Consider the following 27,984-nt stretch of genomic DNA (forward strand, 5'->3'; position numbering starts at 1 on the left):
TCCTTGCCTGCCTCAGTGTCCCAGGCCATCTTCCTTTTCCTCGCAGCCTCCTCCAGCTCCATCCAGACAAAGATTGGGATTGACAAATCCTGGCTTGAGGGAAAAACAACAGGTGAGGCCCTTGGTCCTGCTTCCCAAGCCCAGCTCAAGAATTAACCGCCCTGTTCGCAGCTGGATGGGCCCAGACCCTGCTCATCTCCAGCCTCCCCCACCCCTCCAGGCTGACAGGATCCCTCCAGGCTGCTGGGATCCCCCAGCTCCAGGATTGGCCTTTGCTGCTCTCCCCACTCTGATGCCAATGTCCCCCCCCGAAACTGGTACCACCTCCCCAGCCAGTACAGACCATTTGCCACAGGAACTCTCCACAAGTCTCCAAAGGGGCATCTGCGTCTCACCTTTGGATTCCTGCAAGATCCAAACATCCCCTCCTCTGAAAAAAAGGAAAAAAAAAAAGCAATGGATCTAGGGCGAGCTCCCCCTCCCCGCTCACCTGTGGGATCTGGGGGATCAATGCTGCCAGGGGGCCAGGGGAGCTGCAGACTCAGACGGTGGGTGGGAAAATGGCCATGGTTCTGCTGGGGCTCCTCCTCTTCCTCCTCCTGTTCCTGCTCCTGCTCCTCCTTTTCCCCATCCTCCTCCTCCTCTCCCTCCTCTTCCTATTACTCTTCCTTCCCTGCCCACTCCAAATCCCACCTCTCCCTCATGGCTGCAGCACCACCAGCATTTGGGTGGAGGGAATGCCCCATGAGCCCCCCAGGGATGGGCAGGGGGCTTGGGGACCCACCCAGTGTGGATCCATTCCCCCCCAGAGCCCCAGGGAATCACTCCAGGAATCGAATGATGGGGACACAATGGCATCCCCACCTTTCCCTCCCCATACCCATCATTCCTCCAACCCAAAGACCCCTCCTAACTCAATTGGGGACGCCATCCCTCCCGTGCTCTGAATCCTCTTTTCCCCTGCTCTTCTGCCCCTATCCCATTGTCCCTCCAGCCCCCGCCCTCACCCCTGTGCTTGGTTTTGGGGGATGCAGGCCCCTCCTACTCAGTCTGGGGGGTCACATTCCCCCTTTCCCTCAAATTCCCCCTTCCCCTCAATTCTGGCAGCTCCTGGCTGCTTTTTCCTGGGAGGAATCTCTCAGTTTTGGGAATTTTGAAGTGCAGTTTTGGAGGGGGACAGCTCTCTCTGGCTTCCCCCTCCATGTTGTGGCCCTTCAACTGCCCTTGACTCCCTGGGGGTGCTGGGATTTCCCTCCTGGGGACAAGGACGTTCATTCCCTTCCAGGAGCCCAATGCTTGGCTGGGGCTCCAGTTCAGGGGGTCCTTGAGCAGCTGCCCCAGAACCTCCCCCATGGTCTCCCAGCACAGCCAGAGCCACTCGGCCTGGGGTCCCCAAAGGCCTCAGCAAGCCCCAAATCCCTCCCAGGAACCCTCAACCCCCTCCAACCCAGCATCCCCCACATCCCCTGCAAGTTCCCCCCATGGCACCAGCCATGGCCATGTCCCCACTTGTCACTGCCCATGTCCCACCATGTCCTCACCCATGGCTGTCTTCCCACCATGTTTCCATCCCTGTCATTGTCCCCCACATCTCCATCCATGCCCGTGTGCCCCCATGTCCCGATTCCCATCCATGACCATATTGTCCCCATGTTGCTCTCCATGTCTGTATCCTACCATGACCACATGCATATCTTAATTCAATGTCTTTAGTTTTACCCCAATATCAGATATTTTAAAGAGATGAAGAGAAATTAAAAGAAAATCAAGGCCAAAAGAAAAGGATTTCTGTGTCCATGCTGGCAGAGAACCTATGTGCTTGGTGGGAGGAAAGAATATTTTTTGGTGAAGTTTCCACCCCACTGTCTCCAAAACCTTAGTCTTTTCCCCACTTTTTCACCATTTGGCTGCCAAAGACACCTTTGGCAATAGGAAATCAAAATCGTGGCCTCCTTGAAATTGGAAAAGACCTCCAAGACCATTCAGTATTCCATGGAGCCACCGGAAGATAGGATTGAATGCAAAAGATTTTATGGGGTTGAAAGTCAATAAAAATCCACTCTCCCCAAGGAATTCCCATTGTTGGTCTGCGTCCCCATGGATGTTCCTGGCTGTATACATCCATGTGCCCACGGGGAGCCAGGAAGATGTGGAGCCACCCAGCCAGGTGTCTTCCCAACACAGATCACCAGGACCATGGATCACCATGGCTCTGCCCAACAAGGGTCACTGGGGACCACCCAACACAGATCCTCCCTTCGGGGATGGAGTTGGAGCAGCGCACAAAGCTCTTCCCGCACTCGGGGCACTTACAGGGCTTCCCTTAGTGGCGCCTCCGTTGGTGTTTGGTCAAGATTGACCTCTGTGAGAAGCTCTTCCCACACTCCCCACACTCGTAGGGCCTCTCCCCTGTGTGGATGCGCTGGTGGATGATGAGTTTGGAGTTTTGCTGGAATCCCTTCCCACAGTCGGGGCAGCGGAAGGGCCTCTCCTCGGTGTGACTCCGTTGATGTACAAGGAGACTGGAGCTGGTCTGAAACCTCTTTCCACACTCAGAACACTTGTAGGGCTTCTCCCCAGAGTGAACACGCTGCTGGTGTTTTCTCAGGTCAGAGTTCCACCCATAGCTCTTCCCACATTCCAAGCAGGTGTAGGGCCGTTCCCCAGTGTGGATCACCCGGTGCCGAATCAATGCCGAGCTTTCTCTGAAGCTCCTCCCACATTCCCCACACTTGTAGGGCTTTTCCCCAGAGTGGATCCTCTGGTGTTCCGTCAGCTGGCACTTCATGCTGAAGCTCTTCCCACACTCCCCACACTCATAGGGTTTTTCCCCAGTGTGGATCCTCTCATGTTTCCTCAGGCCAGAGCTCTGGCTGAAGCACTTCCCACATTCCCCACACTCATAGGGCTTTCCTCCTGTGTGGATCCTGTGGTGTTGCATCAGGTGGCCCTTCTGGCTGAAGCTCATCCCACATTCCCCACACTCGTAAGGCCGGTCTCCAGTGTGGATCATCTGGTGTTGCATCAGGCTCCCCCTCTGCCTGAAGCTCTTCCCACATTCCCCACACTCAAAGGGCTTTTCCCCAGTGTGGATCCTCTGGTGTTGGATCAAGACAGAGTTGTGGCTGAAGCTCTTCCCACACTCTTCACACTCAAAGGGCCGCTCCCCAGTGTGGATCACCTGGTGCTGCCTCAGGCTGGAGCTCCAGCTGAAACGCTTCCCACATTCCTCACACTCATAGGGCTGCTCCCCAGTGTGGATCACCTGGTGCTGGATCAGGTGCAATCTCCGGCTGAACTTCTTCCCACATTCCAAGCACTTGTGGGGCTTCTCCCTGCCATGAGGCTTCTCCACCAGCTCTGAGCTCTGGCTGGATCTCCGGCCGCCTTCCTGGCTCAGGGGGGCTCTTTCCTTCCCACAGCTCCCTGGGCTGGGTTTGCAGCCCCTCCTCGTGCGGAATCTCTGGGGCTTTTCCTCCTCCTCCATCCAGACACGCCCTAGGAATGAAAAATCCTGGTTTGGGGAAAAAAACAAGATGAGAGTGCCTTGGACTGGGAGTTCCTCCTTGCCCAAGTTCATCTCATTAAGTCATTGGGCATCTTGTGTCTCTACGAACCTCCAAAACACCACGATTCAGCACAAAAGTCCTCTAAACATCAAGACACAGATCAAAAACTTCCCAAACATCAAGATCCAGCAAAACCCCCCTCCAAATATAAAGATTCAGCCCCAACAAAAAAACAAAGCACCAACAATTAGCCCAATAAAACTCAGAAACACCAAGATTCACCCCCAGGAAATTCATGGATCCCAATCCCCTGTCATCTGCTGCATGTGGGGGGGGCAACGCTCCTGGGGCTGGGGTCAGAGGCTGCAGATACAGGGAGAGGTGCAACCTTGTGCTGCTTCCTCTTCCTGTTCCTCCTCCAGTGTCCCCACTCTTCCTCGCACTCCTCTTCCTCCTGCTATTCCTCTTTCTCCTGCACAATCCCACCTTCTCCTCCCACGTGCATCATTTGACCCTTTTGTTCCTCAACCCTGCTTCTCCTTCCCTTCTCCTCCTGCCCCAGGCCCAGCACCCGCTGCCGGCTCCCTCTTGCCCCCAAACCCACAGCATCCCACGGCAGGGGCAGGGATGGAGCTGGGGCGGGTCGGGCTGGGGCAGCGCTGGGCTCTCGGCCGCTGCCGCCCGCACTCGGTCCCCACTGCAGCCGCTCCCGCCAGGACAGCGCGGGGGGGCCCGGCCTTGGCGCTGCCCCACTCCCACCTCCCCAAATTCCCCTCGCATTTGGAGAACAGGGCATGGATGGTGTTGGTGTGCTGCAAAGGGATTGGGTGAAGGGGAGTGTGCAGCAATATGGTTAAGGCAAAAAGCTGCAGGAGGAATCTTTGTGGGAAGGAAAAGGATGATGGAAAAGCGGAGGAAGAGAAAAATACTGAGGATTGGGATGTTTTTCAGCAGGGTCTTAGCCTCAAAATTTGCCAACTGATCCAGATCATCTGCATCCCCGGTTTCCAGGAGAGGAAAACAAGGAGGTCAGGGTTTCAGGGGGTTTCTCTGTGGGGGGCAGCGGCAGCACCGGGCGCAGAGGTGCGGGACCGGGAGCACGGGCTGGGGGCCTGGGGGGAGCTGCGGGGCCGGGCCGGGGCTGTGGGGCAGCTGGGGCTCAGCGCCGGGCGCTGCCTGACCCCACCAGCCCTGGGCAGGGCCGGCAGTGGCCCCCGGCCCCCAGGAGGCTGCGGGACGCCCCGGCCGCTGCCCGGCCCCGTGGAGCTGCCGGCCCTGCCCGCCGGGGGGGCGCCTTTGGACACTGCGGCAGGACAGGGAGCGGCTCTGGGATACGGGCTGGGGAGGGCACCCTGAGCACAGGGACGAGGAGCAAGGAACACCTGGGAAATGTGGATTATACATTTTAGCATGGAGATTGTCTTTTAAGGATTTTGTTAGGGTTACTGGAGATACAAATGATTTTGCAGAAAGCTCAGCAGCTCTCAGAGGATGAGCACCCACAGGCAGAAGAAGGCCCTGCAGCACTTGGGCACAAAGGCCCAGCAGGTGAATCCTAGAAGGGAGCAGCAAAAGGCCAAGCTGAAGGCAAAGGCCAGAGCAGTTCCTACAGCCCCTGAGGGATCAACCCCAGGGCCCAAGGGGGCCCCAGCACCCAGGGCATGGGCTCGGCCACAAGCACCCGGCAGAGGCATTGCCCTCCTCGGCAGGGGACAGCCCACCCAAACAGCCCCTGGCAAGGAATCAGGGCTCCAGCTGCAGGGCACAAGGACACTGCAAGCACAGACAGCAGCACCCTCAGGACCAGCAAGTCCACCCCTTGATGGACATGGATTGGCAGGGCTGTCACAGCTCCCATCACACCAGGGACCCTCCACACTGGAGCCCTTGAGAACATTCAGGTGGGTCTGCATTGAGAGGAGGCCTCGCCTGGACACAGGGGCCTCTCAATCCACTCTGAAGCTTAGACTTAAGGGGGGAAAATGCTAAAAATATGTTTGATTAGTGAGGGGTTAACTAGGAAAGATGCATGGTTTTATTCAACCACTGTTAGCAGATTTGGGAGATGGATTTGAAATGCATGAAGTTTTATTTGCTCCTAATTTTATCATGATTTACTGGGAGGGGATTTGATCTCTAAACTCAGAACACAAATTAATATTATAAAAGGTGATACAGAGGCCAGTTCTGTTGTACCTCTGTGTCAAATGTCTGGCCAGGCCTATGCTGAAGTGAACCCAGAAGTGTGGACAGCCCCAGGGAAATAGGGAAAATTAGATATGGAGCCTCTCCAAAGTACTCTGAAGCAACCAGGACAAGTGGTGTCTAAAAGCAACAGCCTGTTCCAGGGGAGGGAAGGAAGGGGAATCAGACAAAGCGCAGGTCACCGCCCATGCTCAGCTCAACCCAAGGAGCTGTGGGTGCTTGTAAGAGCCTGGCACTGAAATGCCCTGGGCAGGAAGGCTTCAATATCTTCTGCTGACACCATGGCACCTAACAGGGGGCAAAAGCAATTCTGACTGCTTCAGCAAGCACTGGATCAGAGATCAAGGTAGATTCTCCCACAGGAAGCTGGGCTGGCACAGAGCCTGCCCTGGCACTTTGCTGTTGCCAACACCCAGCCAGGACATCGGCTCCTGCCTAAGGAGTGCAAAGCAGCACCACTGGTGGCCAAGGGGCCCATGCCAAGTGTCCCTGAGGCCAGAAACAGCCGCCAGCACAGCTGAACACGGGGGGACCCCTCAGCCTGGCCTCAGGGGCTCTGAAGCCCCGGAGATTTGCACTTCCCGCCTGCAGCAGGACCATGGGAGCCGCCACTGAGCCTGCCCTGAAGGCAACGCAGCAGCAGCCAGGGCTCCACAGCGGGCCAAGCCCCTGGGCCTGCCCACAGATCCTCTGCTCAAACCCTCGGAAATCCTGGCCACCCTCCTCTGGCACCTCCAGCCACTGCGGCCAAGCCTTGCTGCCACTGCTGCAGCTTCAGCGCTGGCTGGGCCTGCACTGCCACAGCTGCTGGGGAGCACCACGGCACAATTCCACTCTGGGGCTCACTCACACCCACACTCTGGGCTGACTGCGACTGCATTGCTGCAAAATGTACCCAGTTTGGTTCTTTTAAATCTTCTTTCTCTCCTCAGAAAGGTTTCTCTACTCAAAGGTTTGCCTTTGGGAAAGGAATTTTAAAGGTTTTATTTAAGGGGTGTTACACCACTCAAGGGAGATGAGTTCAACATCTCCACAGACTGGGAATAGCCCAAAAGACACCCACAGAGATAACGACCAGCAACAAAACATCAACGCCCAGCAGCAAACAGCAACCAACAGCTACCCCAGACACTGCCCCCGGCACAGCTGGAGACACCTGGTCTGGAAAAGGCTGAGAAGGAAATCCAGGAGTGTGGAACGAATTCACAGCAGAGGGGAAGAAATCCGGGTCCAACAGGAAACCAAATACTAAAAACTTACACAACTTGGAAGCAATGAACAATAAACCAGTGGATTTCTATGGGTTTTGGATGGTAAAAAGTTTAGGAAAAATCTAGTAAACTCATGTGTCATTGAACAATTCTCCCTGCACACCCAGGCTATGTGTGGGTGAAATGATTTCTCTTGCACATTCTGTCCAGAATCAAGTAATGCCTTGACTCTCTAGAACTGGAAATGTTGGAGAGTTTTGGCTCTTCCCACCATTTTGGTGACAAGATTACAACATTTGAATGTTTTTTTCTTAATAATCCTTCTTCTGGTCAGTAAGGTTTGCGTCAGGGGTGTCAGAATCAATTTTTACTCTTAGGAGAAGTAGAGGCTTTTTGGGTATGTGTGTGTGTCTCTTAGTGAAGGCACAATTTTGGTCTGGGTTTCTCCATGCTCACCTTTAGGATGCATTTTGAAAAACTACAAGAGGTTTAAATGCGACGCTTTAACTCATAAACAATTAACAGAATACAGTTAAAAAAGGGAAAAAAGAAAGGCATCAAAAAGAAGCAAGGGAGGGTGGGTGAGAAAGGAACAAGGGAGTCACCAGATATGGCTGCCCTGGAAGAGAAGCTTTGGTTTTAGTCAGCCTGCAGAGGAGCTTTAGAAATGCAAATGAACACTGCTGGGCAAAGCCTGGACAATGTACCTGGGTCTCTTGCCTGGGGCAGGAATTGGGCTGATTCCCTCTGCCCCTCACCCCAAGCTCTGCCTGCTTGCACTGATGGAATTTGCACAGCTCAAGGCAGAGCCCAGGGTGAGGATATCTGACCCTGCAACAGAAACGGGCGAAGCTGCAAAGGGAAACAGCAAATGGAGAATGTTGGGAAAACTTCACGATAAATAAATGGGGGGAATCATCCCTCTGCCCACTCCAACATGTGCTGTCCCTGTCTGTGTTATATACAGGGTATAATAGAGCACTGGGGATTTTTTGCTACCAAAAATTCAGGGAAATCAGTTGGGAATCCAAGTATTTGATGATGTAATTACAGAAAAGCAGTCAATTGATGCAGCCCTGGCTGGAGAGAGCGGCCAAAAATGGGGAAAAGATGAACGGCCAGCAGAACAAATCCTACAACACCATGGACCAGCCCCTGGGAACCCAAACCAATTCATATCAGGAGCCACAGAACCCATTTCTCATTTCAATGGCATCATTAGATTACAAGCTGCCCTGGGAATAACCAACCAGACAGCTCCAGCTCCTGACCTTCCTGCTGAGCAATCCACTGAAATGAGGAACACAACATTCACCATGGGATGGGATCAGATTACCTTCCAGCAGAAAAACGAGGAGTTTGTGGAAAATTCAATGACTCAAACTGCTGTTGGCAAATAGATGACAAAGGAAAAGTGGTGAAAAAAACCACCAACAGAAACAAGAAAGCAGCTCATGTATTGGTGCAAACGTGAAAAGGATGGGAATGGGACACGGTTTTGTGGCTCCCTGGCAGTCCATGGGTTAAACGAATGCTGTTTCTCCTCTGATGTGCTACAGCAACTCTCATCTTTTTACCATGCTCCACACCTTGAGAGTGCAGCTCATTCAGCAGCTGAGCGAGGGGATGCAGGTGGCAGCCAGGCCTCCTGATCCAGAAACGGCTACAGAAGGGCAGGGAATGAGGGCACTGAGAATAATCCCAAAAACAAAGAAGACTCAGTAAGGAAAAAAGAGAAAAAAAAAAAAAAAGGAAAAGAAAAGAAAAAGAAAAAAAATTCACTGAGTGAATCTGCCTGGAGATTGGGTCAGGGACTTGTAGATATGGAAGGGAGAAACCATCAGTTTCAGTAAATGTCACTAATTAACACGGATTGCTGCTCACAGAAAGTCCCGCTAAATTCCTGAACTTCCAGAAGAACAAAGACTTAACAGAGCCGTGAATATCGGCTGTTCTACAAAAGTGGGAATGCACATTAACGAGGACATGCAGTTGGCGGATCGGGAAGTCTGAACCTTCCAAATACCTCAGCCAGCGGGCAAAAGGAGAGGGAGATGAGGCCGGGAAAATGAGGATAAAAAGGAGGCTGCGAACTACAACAATGGCAGAGAGCGCACGGCAAATGCGCCACGGCCTCTCCCTCTGCTCAGCAATAAAGTCACTTGTACAGGACTCCTCTGTCTCCTCTGGGCACAGAAACCTCCGGCCACGTCAATTTCCCCGCACAGCCCCGGGCACGGGGCAGCCGCCTCTGTCCCAGCCACAGGAACCGGGCCGAGCCAGCGCTGCTCCGGCAGCGGCTCCTGCCGAGGCAGCGGCCGCAAGGAGACCGCGGGCAGCCGCTCCCGCAGCGCCCTCACGCCAGCGGCAACACGCGCCGGACACGGCACAACGAACCCGCCTGAGCCCCCTGCCGCCCCCGAGGCCCGCAGCGAGCCCCGAGCCCCCGCACAACCCAGCGAGGCTCCCACCTCCGCTGCGGCCGCCTCCCAGCTCCGCCGCCGCCTCCCAGCTCCGCCGCCGACTCACCGCGCTCCGGCCGCTGCCGCCGCTCCCGGGCCCGCACAGACGCTCCGCCAATGGCGCCGCTGCCGAGCCACAGCCGCCCTCAGGCCGCCACCGGGGCCCTGCTCCGCCCCGCTCCCACCAATCAGCGCGCCAGAACCACGACTGACGGCACCGTCGACCAATCGCAGCCGGGGGCGGGCTCTGCACACGGCACAGCCTCGCCCCGCGCTCTCAGGGTCCCCCGGGCTGCGTGAGGGCAGAGCCGGAGATGAGGAACAGCCCTGGAACGGGCCCGGGCCCGAGGGGATTGAGCTGAAAACACAAACAAACTTCTCCGCACCTCCCGCCACGGCTTTCCCGGCACTGCGGCTTCGGTGGCTCCGGTCAGCGGGAAGCCCCGGAGCCTCACTTCTCCTACCCCTAATGAGGAGCAGCAGTGCATCGCTTTGATTTCCCTCAAATAGGGAAAACCGCCCCAAACCCCTGTGGATGAGTGGGGGAGGGGAGAGATTTCTGACAGAAAACCCCAAAAACTCGGAGCCGGATAATGAGAATGTGGTAAATAGGTGTGAAAAACGCCAATCACTTTTTTTTAAATTTTAAAAGTTTAATAGTAATAAAATGGTTATAAAAATAGTAATACAATTAGAGTAATAATAATTTGGGCAATTTGAATTAGGACAATATGAGATAATAGGGATAAAGAGTTACGGACGTCCGGGTACCTTTTTCTGGGCAGTAGGAGCCCTGAAAAGGACACCCGTTAACACAGAAGTAACCCTTAAAAACCATAGCCTGTTGCATATTCATACACTTCATACATGATGCATAAATTCCATTCAAATACAGGATTCCGTGTGCTCAGTGCCACCTTCTTCCTCTGAATCCTACAGCACCTTCAAGGCGAGAGAAGTTCATTTGTTCTGATAAGAGAGCAATAAATTCTTTTTCTATGAAAGATTTAGGTGTCCTGTGGCTATCTCGTTGCAAGTCCTTTCTTTAAAAAAGTCTCCTACCAAGCATAATTTCTATTTTAACATGTTTTTAATAACCTAAAACTATATTTAACCCACTACTTAAGAGAATTAATACAGCATTACTTTCCAACACAAGACATACAATATTCATTTCAATATTTGCAAAAACCCAATCACGAAATATGCATTTTTCACAAGTGTAATCCCACTTACTTCCAATCTCTCCCAGCATGGTCCCAGCTTCCGCCAGCATGGTTCCAGTTGCTTCCTCAATCAACTCAGTGAGTCCCAGTATGATGCCATTTGCTCCCAGTTGCTCCCAGTCAGGCCCAGTATGGGGGATGCTGTGCAGGGTGTGCTCACTGTGACACTCAGTCACTCCCAGTATTAGTCCAGTCACTCCCAGTATGATCCAAAGATGAGCCCAGTGTGCTCCCAGTCTCTGCCAGAATAAACCAGTTTTGCTCTACATGGTTCCAGTTGCTCTCTTTCACCCTCACTTTCCTTCCAGTCACTCCCAGTATATCCCAGTGTACCCCAGTTCCCTCCAGCATCTTTCCAGTTCCTTCCAGTATGATCCCATTTGCTCACAAGCACTCCCAGTCAGCATCTGTGTAGTGGCACTCACTGCCAGTATGATCCTAGCCAACCTCAGCACCATCCCAGTTCATCCCAGTATATCCCATTTACCCCTGACATGGTCTCTATTGCTCCCCCAGGCTCCTACTCACTCCCAGTGTGATCTCAGCATGATCCCAGTATGATCGCAGGATGGAGTCAGTACAAACTCAGTACAATCCCAGTATGATGCCAATAGGATGTCAACACAAAACCAGTAAAGTCCCAGTGACTCCCAGTATGATCCCAGTATGATCCCAGTGTCCATCAGCGCGATCACAGTCTGCTCTGGCATGGCAATATGATCCCAAAATAATGCCAATACAAACCCAGTACAGTCCAGTCCCATCATGATCCCATTATAATCCCAGTATGATGTCACTACAAAGCCAGTACAGGCCCAGTCACTCCCAGTACAATCCCAGTATGATCCCAGTATGATGTCAGTACAAAGCCAGTACAGCCCCAGTCACTCCCAGTACGATCCCAGTGCAGCCCAGTCCCTGGCAGTGCTGCCACTGCTGGGATCCCCCAGCCCTGTGTGCGTTCCCCCCTGGCAGATGTGCCGAGAGGAGCCCCAAGGGCTGGCAGTGGCCAGGAAGGGTCCCCAGCAAGGCCCAGTTTGGATGTGCAGCCCCCAGTTTGCCCAGTTTGCCTCTCCTTTGGCCCGGGCCGGGTTCCCCCTGCTCGCAGCGGCTGAGAGCAGCCGAGAGCCCCGCGCTGCCCATCCCGACCTGTCCCGGCTCCATCCCCGCTCCTGCCGCGGGCTGCGAGGGCTGCGGGAACGGGCACCGAGGGTGTGGCTGCTGCTGGGGGAGGAGGAGGAGGCAGGGAAGGGCAGGGATGAAGGGGGAGGAGGAGGTGGGGTTAGGGAGGAGGAGGAGGAGAAGGGATGAAGAGGAGGGATAGAAGAGGAGAAGGAGGTGGAGATAAGACAGAGGAGGAGCGGGAGAAGGGGGAATGGAAGGGGAGGAGCAGGAGGAAGAGGAAGAACAAAGGCGGATGGAGGCTGAGCTGAGGGAGCCAGGCCGTCGATCCCTGCCTGAATTCGCAGCCCCCACCTGTGGGATCATCGCCCCCCCCCCCATCGTGCCGGTGAGCAGGGAGGGGGAGCTCGGTCCGGATATCCAGGGGGGTCCCTGGGTTGGGTTTTTGGGGGAATGTTTGGAGAATGAAGAAGTCCAAGGCTGAGCGGAAAAGGCCCCTTGGGGGGACATCGGGGGGTGGCGGTGGCGGCTGCCGGCAGAGGCAGCCTGGAGGAGCAGAGCCCTGTGTGCCCCAGGAGCCCAAAGTGGGGAGCCCAGAGAGGGGGGAGCGCCGCCATTGGCGGGAGCCCCAAGAGCCTGGAGAGGGGCAGGGGGGACTCCTTGGAGCTGCTGCAGCCCAGAGCAGAGAATGAGGGGAGAAGGGAGCCCGGGAGCCCAAACAGCCCCGGCATCCCGAAATGGGGAGAGCGAAGCGGGGGGAGCTTTTGGCATTGCTGGGACTGGCAGCAGCCTGGGCAGGGTGGGCACCGAGGAGAAGGGGGACCCCCAATCCAAGCGTGACCCCAGCAGCTGGGACAGGGGGGGACCCCCGAACATCAGAGGGGAGGGACCAGGGACGGGAAACTCCTGGGAGGCTTTTTCAGGGCTGAATCTTGGTGTTTGGGAGGTTTTTCTGGAGCCCAGATGGCCGGTGACTTGTAGAGATGGAGTTGGGCAGAGGGACCTTCAAACTCTGTGTGTTGGGGAAGATGAAACAGGAAAGCCTTATAAATATGATTGTCTGGCGAAAGATTTTGAGAATATAGAAAGTATAACGAAGATTGAAATGAAAGGAAGCTTTGAGATAGCTTAGTGAACAACTGGAAAACAATGGTGTGGCTGGCTGAAGGTAATCCCCTTTTGATGAAACAATTCCCTCTGCTTGCAGATAGATCCAAGGGTCAGAGCAGACCCTACTAGCTCAGCAGAAGGGGTTTAAAGAGGAGTTTTTAGGGTTTAAAATGTAACACAGTATGGTGATGTAATGATTCTTACAGGCTGTATGTAAATGCTCTAGGATTTGTATCTTGTACTAGATTGGTTAGTGAGAAATAGAATATTCAACACAGAAGAATATATATTGTATTGTAACAGGAACCTCACTCTCTTACACTCTTCCCCTCTTACTCTCTTACCCTCTCATCCTCTCTACCCCTCTCTTCTCTCGGGCCTGCTCCGAGCCGTGCCTGGCAGCTCCAAGCAGGGCCCTGCACCCAGGCCCTTTGCAATAAACCGCAAGTTCCACGGCCTGGCTGCAGAGATCTCTCGTCTCCATCCGTCCCGACCGTCCTACCCCGCAACGCTCCTAGAAACGCGCTCATCCCTTGTTTTCCCCAAACCAGGATTTCCCATTGGCAACCCCTGGGAGGCTGCGAGGAAGATGCCCCGGGACACTGAGGCAGGTGAGAGGAAGTCAGTGCCCCTTTCCCCTCTGTGCTGCTCCATCTCCCATCCCAGCACGGCCCCCGGCTGCAGCTCAGCCCTGGAGGGATCTCCTTGCCCTTGCCTGTGGCACGGAGGCAAATCCCATCCTGTCCTTGTCCTTCCTCCCCCAGAGCAGGAGCTGAGCATGGAGAGCAGGGAGGACAAATCCCCCTGGCAGAACCTGGTGGCAGAGGCCGTTTTGAGCGGCTCCACGGCACAGGAAGCCAACGGGGAGGAAAAGCCCCGGAGCTGCCGCACGAGGAAGGGCTGCAAACGCAGATGGCGGGGATGTGAGGGGGAAAGAGCCAGCCTGGGCCGGGAAGGCGGCCGGAGATGGAGCCAGAGCTCAGAGCTGGTGCTCCATGAGCAGCTCCATGATGGGGAGAAGCCCCACAAGTGCGTGGAGATTGGGAAGAGCTTCAGGTGGAACTGCCACCTGATCAGGCACCAAAGGATCCACACTGGGGAACGGCCCTACGAGTGTGGGGAGTGTGGGAAGAGCTTCAAGTGGAGCTCCACCCTGATCAGGCACCAGAGGACCCACACTGGGGAGAGGCCGTACAAGTGTTCTGAGTGTGGGATACGCTTCAGCCGGAGGTTCAGCTTGAACAGGCACCAGGTGACCCACACTGGGAAGAGGCCCTATGAGTGTGGGGAGTGTGGGAAGAGCTTCAGCCAGAGCTCTAGCCTGATCACGCACCAGAGGACCCACACTGGGGAGAAGCCCTACGAGTGTGGGGCATGTGGGAAGAGCTTCAGAGAGCGCTCCACCCTGATCACGCACCAGAGGATCCACACTGGAGAAAGGCCGTACAAGTGTTCTGAGTGTGGGATGTGCTTCAGCCGGAGGTTCAGCCTGATCACGCACGAGAGGACCCACACTGGGGAGAGGCCCTATGAGTGTTCCAAGTGTGGGAAGAGGTTTCAGACCAGCTCCAGTCTCCTCCACCACTATTGGATTCACACAGAGGAGAAGCCCTTCCAATGCCCCGACTGTGGGAAGGGATTTAAGCACAACTCCACCCTTGTCACCCACCGGCGCATCCACACTGGGGAGAGGCCCTACGAGTGTGATAAATGCAGGAAGAGGTTTCAGACCAGCTCCTATCTCCTCCTGCACTATCGGATTCACACAGAGGAGAGGCCCTTCCAGTGCCCTGACTGCGGTAAGGGATTCAAGCACAACTCCACCCTTGTCAAGCACCGGCACATCCACACAGGGGAGAGGCCCTACGAGTGTCCACAGTGTGGGAAGAGCTTCTCCAGGAGCTCTCACTTAACCCGACACCAACGGAGGCACCGGTAAGGGAAGCCCTGCGAGTGCCCCGAGTGCGGGCAGAGCTTCGTGCGCTGCTCCAGCTCCATCCCCCACTGGAGGAGGCACTTTGGGCACAGCCCTGGTGAGCCACATTCCCTGTGATCCATGTTGGGAACACACCTGGCTGGTTTTCCTTTTGGTTTGGCCTTAATTTTTCTCTCTTTTTCATCTCTTTACACTGCAAAAGCTAAGAGGGATGAATCTGTCTCAAAACCACTCAAATCCCAGTGAAAACAGCTCAATCTTACTCCAAAAGTGCGCACACCCACTCAAATAAACTCAATCCCACACCAAACTTGCTCAGTTCCCCAGCCGCCAGGCTGAGATGGGGGAGGGGGGAGATTGGGAAAAGTGGGATCACAATTTGGAGCGGTGGGATGGGGATTGTGTGGGGCTGGGTGTGTGGGATGTATTTGATAGCAAATAAAACTCTCAGACTTACTGATTTCTCTCCCGTTCATGTTCAGTCTGTTGCAGTTCTGTTTGCAGAGTGCCACCTTCTCAACTCATTGTCTTTGTGTCCCCTTTTCTCTCCTGCCTCTCTTTGCCTGTTTTGTTTCTCTCTCAGTGTCTCCCTTGACCCATGGACCACCAAAGACTCTCCCCTGATTTAATTGACTTTTCCCTGATTTAATTGACCCCTCCCCTGATTTAATTGACCCTTTCCCTGTTTTAATTGCCCCCTCCCCTGATTTAACTGCTCCCTTCCCTGATTTAATTGACCCTGTCCTGATTTAACTGACCCCTGCCCTGATTTAATTGACCCTGCACTGATTCAATTGACCCCTCTGTCCCCACAGACCCTCCCCTGATTATTTATTATTTTATTTCCCAATTATTATTTTAATTCCCAGTTCCAGGAGCTGAAGTCCTGAAGGCTGGCAGGGAAATGTCTCTGTAGGATTTTGCTCCATTTGCCTTCAAGGGTGGGAACATCTTTTCCTGGCTGGGAGCTGGAATTCCAGACTTCTGGAATGTGTGCAGGGCAATAGGGGTTGGGATCAAATATGGAGTAGGATCAAACAGGGACTGGGATCAAATAGGGACTGGGATCAGATAGGGACTGCAATCCTACAGAGTGGGATCAAATACAGACTGGGATCAACTATTCACTGGGATCAAATATGGACTGGGATCAGATAGGAACTCAGATCAAACATGGACTGGGACCATCTATTGACTGGGATTGTACAGACTGGGATAAACTGGACTGAGATTATTTAGACTAGGATCAAATATGGACTGGGATAAAATATGGACTGGGATCCTATGGATTGGGACCATACAGACTGGGATAAACTGGGCTGGGATCAAATATGGGCTGGGATCAAATAGGGACTAGGATCAAATATGGACTAGGATCAAATGGATTGGGATCAAATATGGACTGGAATCAAATGTGGACTGGGATCAAATATGGACTAAATTCAACTATGGACTGGGTTAAACTGGACTGGGATCAAATCAGGACTGGGATCAACTTTGGACTGGGATCAAATATGGACTAAGATCAACAATGGACTGGGATTAAATACGGACTGGGATCAAATACAGACTGGGATCAACTATTGACTGGGATCAAATAGGAACTGGAATCAAATAGGGACTCGATCAAATATGGACTGGGATCAAATATTGACTGGGATTGTACAGACTGGGATAAACTGGACTGAGATTATTTAGACTAGGATCAAATATGGACTGGGATCCTATGGATTGGGACCATACAGACTGGGATAAACTGGACTGGGATCAACTATGGACTGGGATCAAAAATGGACTGGTATTATTTGGACTGGGATCAAATATGGAACTAGGATCAAATATAGACTGGGATTACCTATGGATTGGGATCAAATATGGAATGGGATTAAATATGGATTGGTATCAAATATAGACTGGGATCAAATAACTGGAATCAAATGTGGACTGAGATAATCCTGACTGGGATAAAGTGGACAGAGATTATGTAAACCAGGATCAAATATGGACTGGGATCAAATATGGACTGGGATCAAATAGGCACCTGGATTAAATATGGACTGGGATCAAATAGGGAGTGGGATCAAATATGGACTGGGATCCCACAGACTGAGATAAACTGGACAGAGATTATATAGACTGGGATCAAATATGGACTTGGATTAAATATGGACTGGGATCAAATAGGGAGTGGGATCAAATATGGACTGGGACCATCCGGACCAGGACGGCTGAACCAGTTCTCCCAGTTGTCCCTAGCATAGACCTAGGCACTCCCAGTATGATCCCAGTCTCTCCCAGCAGGGCCCCAGTCACTCCCACTTGCCCCCAGCGTGTTCCCAGTTCCCCCAGCACATTTCCAGTCGCTCCCAGTCTGGTCCCAGTCCCACAGCCTTGTGGTCTCAGACCCTCCCAGTATATCCCAGTTGTGCTGAACATTCTGGCAGTTGTTGCCAGGCACTCCCAGTCACCTCATTGTTGTTCATGTGCCGCCAGTTGTCTCTCAGTTGCTCCCAGTTCCTCTAATTAAGTCCCCAGTTGGCTCCCAGCATGGGCCTGGTAGCTCCCAGTAACCCCCAGTCAGGGTCCAATCACACCCACTCTAATCCCAGTATGATTGTAGCCACTCCCAGTATGATCCCAGTCACTTGCAGTCTAATCCCAGTTGCTCCCAGACGCTCCCAGTACAACTCCAGTGCCTCCAGTGTGATCCCAGTTGCTCCCTGTCAATGCCAGCATGACCCCAGCCTCCAGTATGATCCCAGTGACTGCCTGTCTCTCCCAGTTTATCCCAGTTGCTTCCAGCTTCTTCCAGTTTCTTTCAGCACCATTCCAGTTACTCCCAGTCAATCCCAGCATGATTCCAGTCACCATCAGAGTGATCTCAGTTGCTCCCAGAATGGGCCCAGCTGTTCCCAGTCTGCTTCCATCACTCCACTGTGGTTACAAACACTCCCAGTATGGTCCCAGTTTGAAGTGGTCCAGCTGGAGAAAGATTGTCCTTCTTGGACGTCCCGGCTAGCTATCCAGCACCACTAGCAGTAACAAGGCACTATCCCGATCTCCGTGGTTCGGGACAGCACCTAAGGCAAACGCTCTGTGCTATGACAGCAGCGCTACCTTGTGGTAGGACGTGGCTTGGCTTATGGCTACAGTCAGCAGAAAAAGAAGAGAGCACTCTCCAACTGTGGTGAATGCAGCTTTATTGGGTCCCAGGGGAAACCAGCAACCAAAGACACAGAGGGAGGGGTTGCAACAGCTTATAAGGAGGGAGGGACAGAGGGGAGGAGTCATCCCTTGGACGAATAGGGCTTCAGAGGGGAGTGGGATACAAAAGATTGACTTAGGGAGAACACCAATGGGGATAACTTGAGGGTGGGGCCCCGGCCCCTGAGCCAATCACTTGACGCTCTAGCTGGAAATTTCTAGAGAGTTCCAGAGAGAAGGGTGGGAGCACTGAGTGACAGACAGGGCACCAGGGAGGGGTTTGAGAAAGAAACATTAATCTCCAAGGCAACTGGGGAGGAGTTGGGATAACTGGCAGCACAAGGGAGGGAGGGGAGAACCAGGGCAGAACCATTACATGATAGGGGGGAACAGAACAGTCCAACTTATACAGACACAACACAACACCTCATGACCTCTACAGAATTCAAATTATGGGAATTGGCATGGAAACAACTGCTAAAAGAAGCTCTCCCAGACTTGCATGCTGATCCAAACACAGCAAAAGATGCCAATGGCATGCCAATTACCATTGAGCATCTCTCCGGTGAGGGCCAATGGTCCTTAGCCCCAATCTAAGCTGCAGTAATTCCTGTAGGAGCACTTGAGAGAGTCAAAGAAGCAGCTGAAAAAGCATTCTTTACCCTCCAACCTGAAGGCCCATTTGAGCTTTATTGTAAGATCAAGCAGCTACCATCAGAGCCTTTTTTGAAATTTGTAGAAAGGCTAACTAGAGCTATTGAAATCCAAGTTAAAAAAGAGAATGCAAGGAAAGAGGTTTTAGAGGAAATGGCATTTACAAATGCAAATGAACAGTGTCGAGCAGCAATTTTATGCTTACCTCTAGACGCCCCCTACACTAAAAGATATGCTTCTAGTCTGTAACAGGAAAGTGTCTCTGATGAGTGTGGCTGAAGACACCAGACCAAGGCTGCTGCCAAGACCACCTCAGCGTGTCGCCATTGCCAGCCCTGCGCCCATTCCCTCAGCACAGCAGCACCCTGGGCAGCAGCAAAGACCAGCAATGGTTGGCCCCACAAAGCCATGCCTGCTTTGCAACAACCTTGGGCATTGGAGTAGCCAGTGACCCCTGAAAAAGCAATTTGATGAATTTAGAAATGGCAGGGGAGGAGGACTACAAGCACTCCCAGGGGGTCAATAACAACAAAGAAACTGAAAGGGGAGCGCTGGCCTGCCAGGCGTGCAGACACAAAAAGAGCAGGCCAAGGGAATAATGGAAGCAAAAAGACAAAGCGCGCAGTAATATTAATATTAATATTTCTGTAAGTGAAGCAGATGCTTCAAAGACTACGTCTGCTGGTCCACTGTTGAAAGTGCAACAAAATAACCTTTGTTATGATTTAGGTGAACCTTTGTTAACCACATCTTCTGTCAATGAGCCTTACAGGTTGCAGCTGACAGAATCACTCCACCTGAAAGACACTGACTGGCATTTTGTCTCCGTCAACCCAAAACAGCAGGGTACTGGCACCGAATTTGCTGTAAGTACATCGTCATTGGGGACACCAAACACACACCACATGAGATTGAAATTGCTCCAGGAATGACAACATCAGATCCTGAGCAATTTGTTCTCGGGCTGCACTGTTTCCACCCACCCCTGTTTCTTCCCAAAGGTCAAATTGTTGCACAAGCTATCTCTGTGCCGTTTTTGCCTGAAGGCACTGAAAAACAAGGGCCCACAGTCGTCCGGGTCCAAGTTATTGGGAGAGACAAACCCAAATTATGGTGTAATGTCAGTGGGGGTGGGAGTCAAAACGCATTGAGATGCTTGTAGACACGGGTGCAGACTGCACAGTGATCCCAGCACAAGACTGGCCTGCACATTGGCCTTTGCAAAACGTTGCCGGTCACGTTCAAGGTGTAGGAGGCCTGCAATTGGCGAGACAATCCAAAAGCATAATCCAAATGGAGGGAGCAAACGGACAATTGGCAAATATCCGTCCATTTGTGTTAGATTATTCGGAACCTTTGTTAGGGAGAGATTTAATGGCCCAGTGAGGTGTCACAATTGATATTCCAGACTCCCCACAGGATTTTTGTACAGTGGTCATTGAACAGTGCCGCACCCAAAAACAGAATTGGAAGACAGACAAACCAGTTGAGGTGAAACAGTGGCCGCTCAGTAAACAAAAAATAAAGGCACTTGAGGAGCTAGTGGAAGAGCAACTGAAAAAGGGTCACATTGTGGAGACCACGTCCCCGTGGATCTCTCCAGTGTTTGTCATTCAGAAAGCTGACAAAAAGAGATGGCGGCTCCTCCACAACCTCTGACAAATTAATAATGTCATTGAAGATATGAGCTCTCCCCAACCTGGTATGCCATCCCCAGCAATGCTTCCCCAGGATTGGAAATTAGCTGTTATTGATATAAAAGATTGTTTTTTTCATATTCCCCTACACCCTGACGATGCACCGCGTTTCGCATTCTCGGTCCCCACCATCAACATGGAAGCCCCTATGAAAAGGTACCATTGGACAGTTCTCCCTCAGGGCCTGAAGGTTTCCCCAGCGATCTGCCAGTGGTGTGTCTCTTCCCTGCTTTCCCCAGTGCATGCAGCTGCAGAAAAGGCCATCAGCTATCGTTATATGGATGATATCCTTGTGTGTGCCCCCAGTGATGATCTACTCACCCACGTGCTTGACCTAACGATCGATGCACTGATTGTTGCAGGGTTTGAGCTCCAGGAAAAGAAAATTCAAAAGATGCCACCTTGGAACTATTTGGGCCTAGAAATTGGAAATAGGACCATTGTTCCTCAAAAATTAGAAATCAAACCAAAGACCAGGACCCTAGTGGATGTCCACAAGTTGTGTGGGTCTTTGAATTGGGTAAGGCCCTGGCTGGGTCTGACTAATGAAGACCTTGCCCCTCTTTTCAATTTATTGAAAGGGGGAGAGGACCCCGGTGCTCCTAGGTCTATTACCCCAGAGGCACGGAAAGCTCTAGAAAAGGTTCAGATTGCAATGTCCACAAGACAGGCCCACCGATGCCGGCCTGACCTGCCATTCAAATTTATCATCTTAGGTAAGCCGCCACACCTCCATGGAATCATTTTCCAGTGGGAGGAAAAACAAACATCTAAGGCAAAGGAAACACCTAAAAAGGGCCAGGACCAGAGGGACCCGCTCTTGATCATAGAATGGGTTTTCCTCAGTCACAAAAGGTCCAAGAGAATGACAAAGCCCCAAGAGCTGGTAGCAGAACTGATCCAGAAAGCAAGGACCCAGTTTAGGGAGCTAGCAGGATGTGACTTTGAGTGCATTCACATTCAAATTGAGTTAAAATTGGGCCAAAATTCTATGAAAATATTGGAACAATTGCTTCAAGAAAATGAAGTGTTGCAGTTTGCTCTAGATTCCCACTCAGGACAAATTTCTGTCCACCGGCCTGCCCACAAAATGTTCGAACAAGATGTCCAATTTACTCTGAAATTTAGAAGTGCTCTGAGTAGGAGACCTTTAAAAAAGGCTCTGAATGTATTTACAGATGCGTCCAGGAGGTCCCACAAGTCCGTTATGACTTAGAAGGATCCTCAAACCCAGCAGTGGGAGATGGACATTGCTGAGGTGGAAGGTTCACCTCAGGTTGCTGAATTGGCTGCAGCTGTTAGGGCTTTTGAAAGGTTCTCAGAACCATTCAATCTGATAACGGATTCTGCATATGTGGCAGGAGTAGCGTCCAGGGCAGATCAAGCAATACTGCAAGAAGTGTCTAACATGGCACTTTTCAAATTGCTCTCAAAACTTGTAAAGTTAGTCACCCACCAGGAGCAACCATTTTATGCGACGCACGTCAGGTCACACACCGACTTGCCAGGGTTTATCGCTGAAGGCAACAGAAGGGCAGATGCCCTTGCTGCACCTGCAGTGATGGCCACACTTCCAAATGTTTTTGAACAGGCAAAAATCAGCCACCAGCTTTTCCACCAAAACGCACCTGGCCTGGTTCGTCAGTTCCACATCACTCAAGAACAGGCCAAAGCGATTGTGGCCACATGCCCCAATTGCCAACAACATGCACTCCCTACAGTGAGTACGGGAGCAAACCCTAGGGGGTTGAACAGTTGTGAACTGTGGCAAACAGATGCCACACACATACAGTCATTTGGACGGCAGAAATATGTTCACGTTAGTGTAGATACCTTTTCTGGAGCGGTCTATGCCTCTGCCCACACAGGAGAGTCATCTAATGATGCCATTAAGCACCTCTTACAGGCTTTTTCTTTCATGGGCATCCCCAAGGAATTGAAAACTGATAATGGGCCTGCCTACAAATCCAAGGAATTCGGGAGCTTCCTGCAGCAATGGGGAGTAGAGCACAAAACTTGCATCCCCTACTCCCCTACAGGTCAAGCCATAGCAGAAAGGACTCACTGCAATATTAAAAGAGTCCTGGACCAGCAACAACAGGTTCTGAAGGTAGAACCCCCCCACATCCGGTTGTCCAGGGTGCTGTTCACAATCAATTTTCTGAATTGTTCCTTTGGCAGCCTGAACCCACCCATCCTATGCCACTTTGGGGGGAGCAGTCAGATGTCAGTGAAAGAAAAGCCTCCAGTCTTAATAAAGGACCCTGAGACTTGGAAGATGGTGGGACCTTACAAATTGGTTACATGGGGACGTGGATACACCTGCGTGTCCACCCCCTCTGGGTTAAAATGGGTTCCTTCCAAATGGGTAAGGCGCTATGTTCCCAAGGTCTCAGAGAAATCAACAGAAGCGCCCCAGGTTCCCAATGCTGCCTGGAGAAGGAAACGCCGCACGCGTTCTCTGGAGGAAATTCCATTTAAGCCTCCTATCTGGAATAGTTTGTAATATGTTTGTCTTAAGTTCCTTGTACCAGTTTAGATCCCACAGTTCGTGTGTAGTCTTGAGGCACCATGAGACCAAGCCTGCTCCTCGTCCTACTCATGATCATCCCACCAGCGATCTCCTGCATAGTCCCTCAGCCCAAAGCACGTATGGACCACCTTGGCAAAAGACCTTGGACATCAAGAGAGAAACTGACGACTGCCTGAGTGGACTGTTCAAGGGCTGGGGACTCTCGGGCTGGTTGGGATCTATTCTGAAAACTGTGTTTTTAGTACTGTTTATATTAGTTATCGTTGTTGTAGTTGTTAGCATTGTTTTTGGACTAGTCAAACTCATGGTTCTCAAGTTGATTTCAAGCTCATCTCCCCCTCCTGAAGTTTACCATTTGGAAGCCCTTAGAGCTCCAATGAATGACATGGAACCCTCAGTGGAAAGCACTGAACCTCCTGTAGAGGAACCGATTTACCAACCATGGTTTGACAAGCACTCTGCACCACAAACCCAGTCCTCTTTTTAAACAAAACTAGGGGGAGATGTTGCAGTGTGATGCCATTTCCTGTTTCACCTATCCCAACCGCCCAGGTGATGCCGAATTTTGCCCCAAAAGGCGAGAATAAGATGCCCAGAGACTGGATTTGAGGTCTATAGGCAGGAGGTATTTATTGGCAACGCGTTGGAGAAATCGCTAAATGGATTTCCAAATTATGTACAGCAAAAGCAGGTTTTTATACAATTTTGAAAAAGGATTACATCATTATTACATGCATATTCATAGGTAGGCAGGAGTACAGTCGGAGTCTTCCAGGAATTCTTGGTCTTCCTTAGTTAAATTTTAAGCTTTTCCTAATTTGGGCAGTTTCCTGTTATTCTTGGCATGTCTTTCCATGGCTTGGCAGAAGTTATTGTTGTACTTGGCTTGATTCTAACGGCTTGGCAGGTCACTTTAACTTATTGGCTTCCATTTCTGCTTTTCTCTTCAAATATTCTAATTCCAATGTTTCCTCTTCAAATATTCTAATTCCAAAGTTTCTTCTGTGTGTGTTTTTTGGTTAACTTATCTAGATATCTGATCAAAGTTAGGGCTCCCTAACAGTGTATTTTAGGTTATTTATTAACTTATCCAAATATCTGATCAAAGTTCTTCCTAATAGTGTATTTTAGGTTATTTATTAACTTCTGCGATTCCCTTGATATACTTTTAAGTGTCTTTTAATTCTTTTATTTCTCAAAAACTATTGTTCAATATAATAAATGGCTTCACAGGTGTGCCAACCTCTCCTTGCCCCTCCCCCTGTCCCTGGTCTTAAAAGGAGACGGGACCATGTGGTCTGCATTCTGTTGGGAGCTGTTACAAGATTCAGAGGTCTGTCATCCTGGAATAAAACTCTGGATTAAAATTCTACGACAGAATCCTCTCCTTTTTCTCTTCACCGTCACCTGAACCTTTTCCACCAGAGGTAAACTGAGTTTCTACTATGCCTGGATTTGTTCCGAGTGCCCAGCTGCAGCATCCAGCCGGCCAAAGGTGTCTCTGAGGTGAAACACCACAGCTGCCGCCTTTGGCCCAGCAGCAAGGGTCAGACAAGCCCAGGCACGTTCCACCCGATAATATTGGGTTTAATATTCCATAATTTCCCTTGGCTTCTTCTTCCCAGCCCGTTTCCATTGCTGCAGTTGCCAGGAAGATCGTTTCCAGAAATGCCTCATTTGCCCATTTTTCACTGGCCTTGCCTGTTTCTGAAGAGATTTTCTGAAAGGTTTTCTGACTGCTTTTGTCCCAAATGCTGCACAGCCTCCTCCCCTGGATAACCCTGGCAGTTGTGTTGCCTTGTTCTGGAGGGAATGGTGGAACTGATGAGCTCAGAAGCTGAACCAGCTGGGGCCAAGTGTTGTGGTTCCACATTGATCTGGGCTGTTGCTAAACTGCATTTTTCACCTGCTTGCCATCCAAAGCCTCTCCTTTCTCACAGGTGTCTCCTTCCCCTTTAGACTGTGCAGATTCCAAGGGCTGTGCAGCCTGGCAGGAATGTCTCTCCATCTGATTCTGTCCTCACTGACAAGTGACCTGGAAACAAAACTCCACTCCAGGCTTTTCCATGAGGGAATTGAGCTCTGCACTTTCATCTCCATGCCATTGTTTTCCTCTTCCAGCTTCCTTGTTGATGGAGATCTCTGGCTGGTGATGGAATACATGGATGGAGGAACTTTGCGGGACGTTGTCAGACAGACACACATGGCTGAAGGAGAGATTGCAGCTGTCAGTCGGGAGGTGAGGGATCCTGCTTGTCACTGCCATGGCTGGGACACGATGGTCCTTCCAAACAGGGTGTGAGAACAGGAGTGGCTCCATGCTCAGGGCTTTGTTTCTGAGTTGTTTTCATGAGCTGGAGAAGAAAGAGCCTCTGCAGTGAACGGCCTGCCAGCATCACTGCACTTCTACTCTGTTCTTGTTCTCTCTCCTGCTGTTGTGGTACTCTCTGTGTGCTTTGGATTTGATTTGCTGTTCTCAGCTTTGCCTTGAACCGTTTGCCTGGAGCTTGTGTGCACTGCACTCCTGGCCTGTCACAGCAAAGCTGCTGCTGGCAGAATTCTGAGCTGTCCTTTCTGGTGTGATATATTCCAGCCATTGGTTTTTGCCCTTGTGTTTCTTGTTCTCTCTCAGTGTCTGCAGGGCCTGGATTTCCTCCATTCCAACCGGGTAATCCACAGGGATCTGAAGAGCTCCAACATCCTCCTGGGCATGGACGGCTCTGTCAGGCTGGGTGGGTGTTCCTGGCCAGGCACGGCGCTCCCGGGCTGCGGGGCTGGGGCTGCTTCCCAGGGAGGGCCAGAGCCCCACAAGGGCTGCTGGGGGCACTGCCCGGCCCCTGCTGCCAGCTGAGAGCGGCTGCCCCTGCAGAGAGCTCAGGAGAGGAGCAGGGGGCCAGCAGTGCCTTTGCTCTGGCCATGGCCCTTCCAGAGGGGCAGCAGTGGGAATCTAAAGCTCCAAGGGAATCAGTAAAAGCCACTGCAGGAAAGCTGAGGGTTTCTTGAAGGGCCCAGTTCCATCTTTCCTTGGCTACAGCCCTGAGGGCTTTTCCAGCTGACTTCACTACTGCACTCTCAGACTGAGCGTGGGGAATCTTTGTGCTTGGTTTCCTCATTGCAGCTGCCTTTGACAGGGTTTGTTTCTGTCCTCAGCTGATTTTGGCCTCTGCGCTCAGCTCAGCCCTGAGCAGGACCAGCGCAGCTCCATGGTGGGCACTGCTCACTGGATGGCCCCAGAAGTTGTGACCAGATCTCCTTATGGCCCCAAGGTGGACATCTGGTCCTTCGGCATTGTGACCATCGAGATGGTGGAAGGAGAACCTCCTTACTTCAGGGAAACGGCGGCCATGGTAAGAGGCAAATTCTCCAGTGGCTGCAGAGGCTGTGAGCACAGGGGGACCCTGCACTGGGAGCAGCAGCTGGAGGTTTCTGCACATGGGAAGGGAATTCCCATGGGACTCCAGCCTCAACACAGACGAATATTCTGCAATCTCCAGCAACAATTTGCTCTGAGATTTATGTTGTTGCAGCTCTTCTGGCTGTGAGGATGACCTGGAAATGTGAAACAAGTGCATCAGGTCTAATGTTATCTTGCAAGAAAACCCCACACCAACCCCACATCCCGCCCCCAAACCCAACAAGTTTTCTGCAGGAGTTTCTAAAAGAGGTTTTGCAAGATGATCTCCCCCTGATTCTTCTCACTGGGAAACTTGTTGAAAACATTAAGATGATGGTTTAACATCCCCATAGTCTAACATATTTCTTTCCTAGTCCAAGCTACTTTTTCTGTGTCACCAAGCCTGAGCTTTCAGCATCACAAACCTCCTGTTTCTTGCCTGGCAGTTTCTGGGATGGGGCATCAGGAATGCATTTACTTGAGTGTCAGTGGCACTGCAGAGATGCACTTGATGGAAGAATCCTCTGAAATAACACAGGCAGACCACACTGACTCTGGAAAATGGCCTGTAAAGCTGGTGTCCATATTTGGAGAAGCAAAATGGGCTATTTCTGATGGAGGTTCCTACTAACAAAGCCAGCCAGTGAAACTGGCTCTCAAGGCGAGATCATTTGGATGTTGCAGTGGCTGTGGCAGCCGCAGGGTTTGGGTTTTTTGCTTGGCATAGCAAAATGAGCTCTGAGCAGCATCTCTGGCAGGGAGGAAAGTGCCCCTGGCGCTGGGGCTGAGGCCCCGGGGTGGATGTGAGCCCGTGTGGGTGTGAAGGAAGCTGGCAGAGCTCTGAGTTTGCTTTCCCTGCAGGCTCGCGCTCTGATCCGGCAGAACGGGACCCCGCAGCTGCAGGAGCCCCGGCGCCTGTCGGCTCTGCTGCGGGACTGCCTCGAGTGCAGCCTGGAGCCGGACGAGGAGCGGCGCTGGGCTGCCCAGGAGCTGCTGCAGGTGAGAGCCAAGGGCTGCAGGGGAAGCAGCAGCGCCAGGGAGGGGTTTTCTTGTGGGGCCCCCTCCGATAGTCTCCAGTCTCGCTGCCTTCCACGCGCAGAGCGAGCAGAATCCTCGCCTGCTGTGGCCTGGCAGGCTCCTTTCAAGCTCATCTGGACCTGGTGCCCCACAGCGAGCAGGGACATCTTCAAGCAGCTCAGGGGGCTCAGAGCCCTGCCTGACCTGAGCTTGGATGTTTCCAGGCAGGAGGCACCTCCCACATCTCTGGGCACCTCCTGTCAGTGCTTCCCCACTCTCCTGGTTAAAAAATTCTTCCTTAGATCTAATCTGAGCCTGCTTCCCTCTCCTGAGTTTCAAACCATTTCCCTTTGTCCTGTTGCAACAGGAACTTGACTCTGGAAAGTAACAGTTCATTTCTTTCCTTTTTATCCTTTGGACAGCATCCATTTTTATCATCAGCCAAGCCTCTCTCCAGCCTGACACCTCTGATCACTGCAGCAAAGCAACTGAGGGAGCAGCAGAGCAGATGAAGCACTTGAGGACAGCTTCTTGTTACAGTAGTTAGGACAACTAGTTAGTTATGGTAGTTAGCACTGGTACTTAGTTATGGTAGTTAGGACAGCGTGTTTGTTATGGCAGTTTTTTGAATAAAAACTCTCTTAAACCTCAACTCCCTTGACGTGTCCCTTCCCTCTCCCGCTGTGACTCAGCTGCCCGGAGCA

At 51.9% G+C, this 27,984-nt stretch overlaps 1 protein-coding gene and 2 pseudogenes across 1 annotated transcript in view; 2 read left to right on the forward strand and 1 right to left on the reverse strand.

The window, feature by feature from the left end:
- The window catches only part of LOC136570646 (zinc finger protein 135-like), a 121,559-nt gene that overhangs the window by 83,857 nt on the left and 9,718 nt on the right, over positions 1-27,984 (forward strand). The window lies entirely within an intron of this gene.
- LOC136570640 (zinc finger protein 418-like) lies at positions 1,538-9,471 on the reverse strand (annotated as a pseudogene).
- The window catches only part of LOC136570611 (uncharacterized), a 708,931-nt pseudogene continuing 692,880 nt past the window's right edge, over positions 11,934-27,984 (forward strand).

The sequence above is a fragment of the Molothrus aeneus genome, unplaced genomic scaffold (assembly GCF_037042795.1).
Source record: "Molothrus aeneus isolate 106 unplaced genomic scaffold, BPBGC_Maene_1.0 scaffold_35, whole genome shotgun sequence".
Classification (NCBI taxonomy): domain Eukaryota; kingdom Metazoa; phylum Chordata; class Aves; order Passeriformes; family Icteridae; genus Molothrus; species Molothrus aeneus.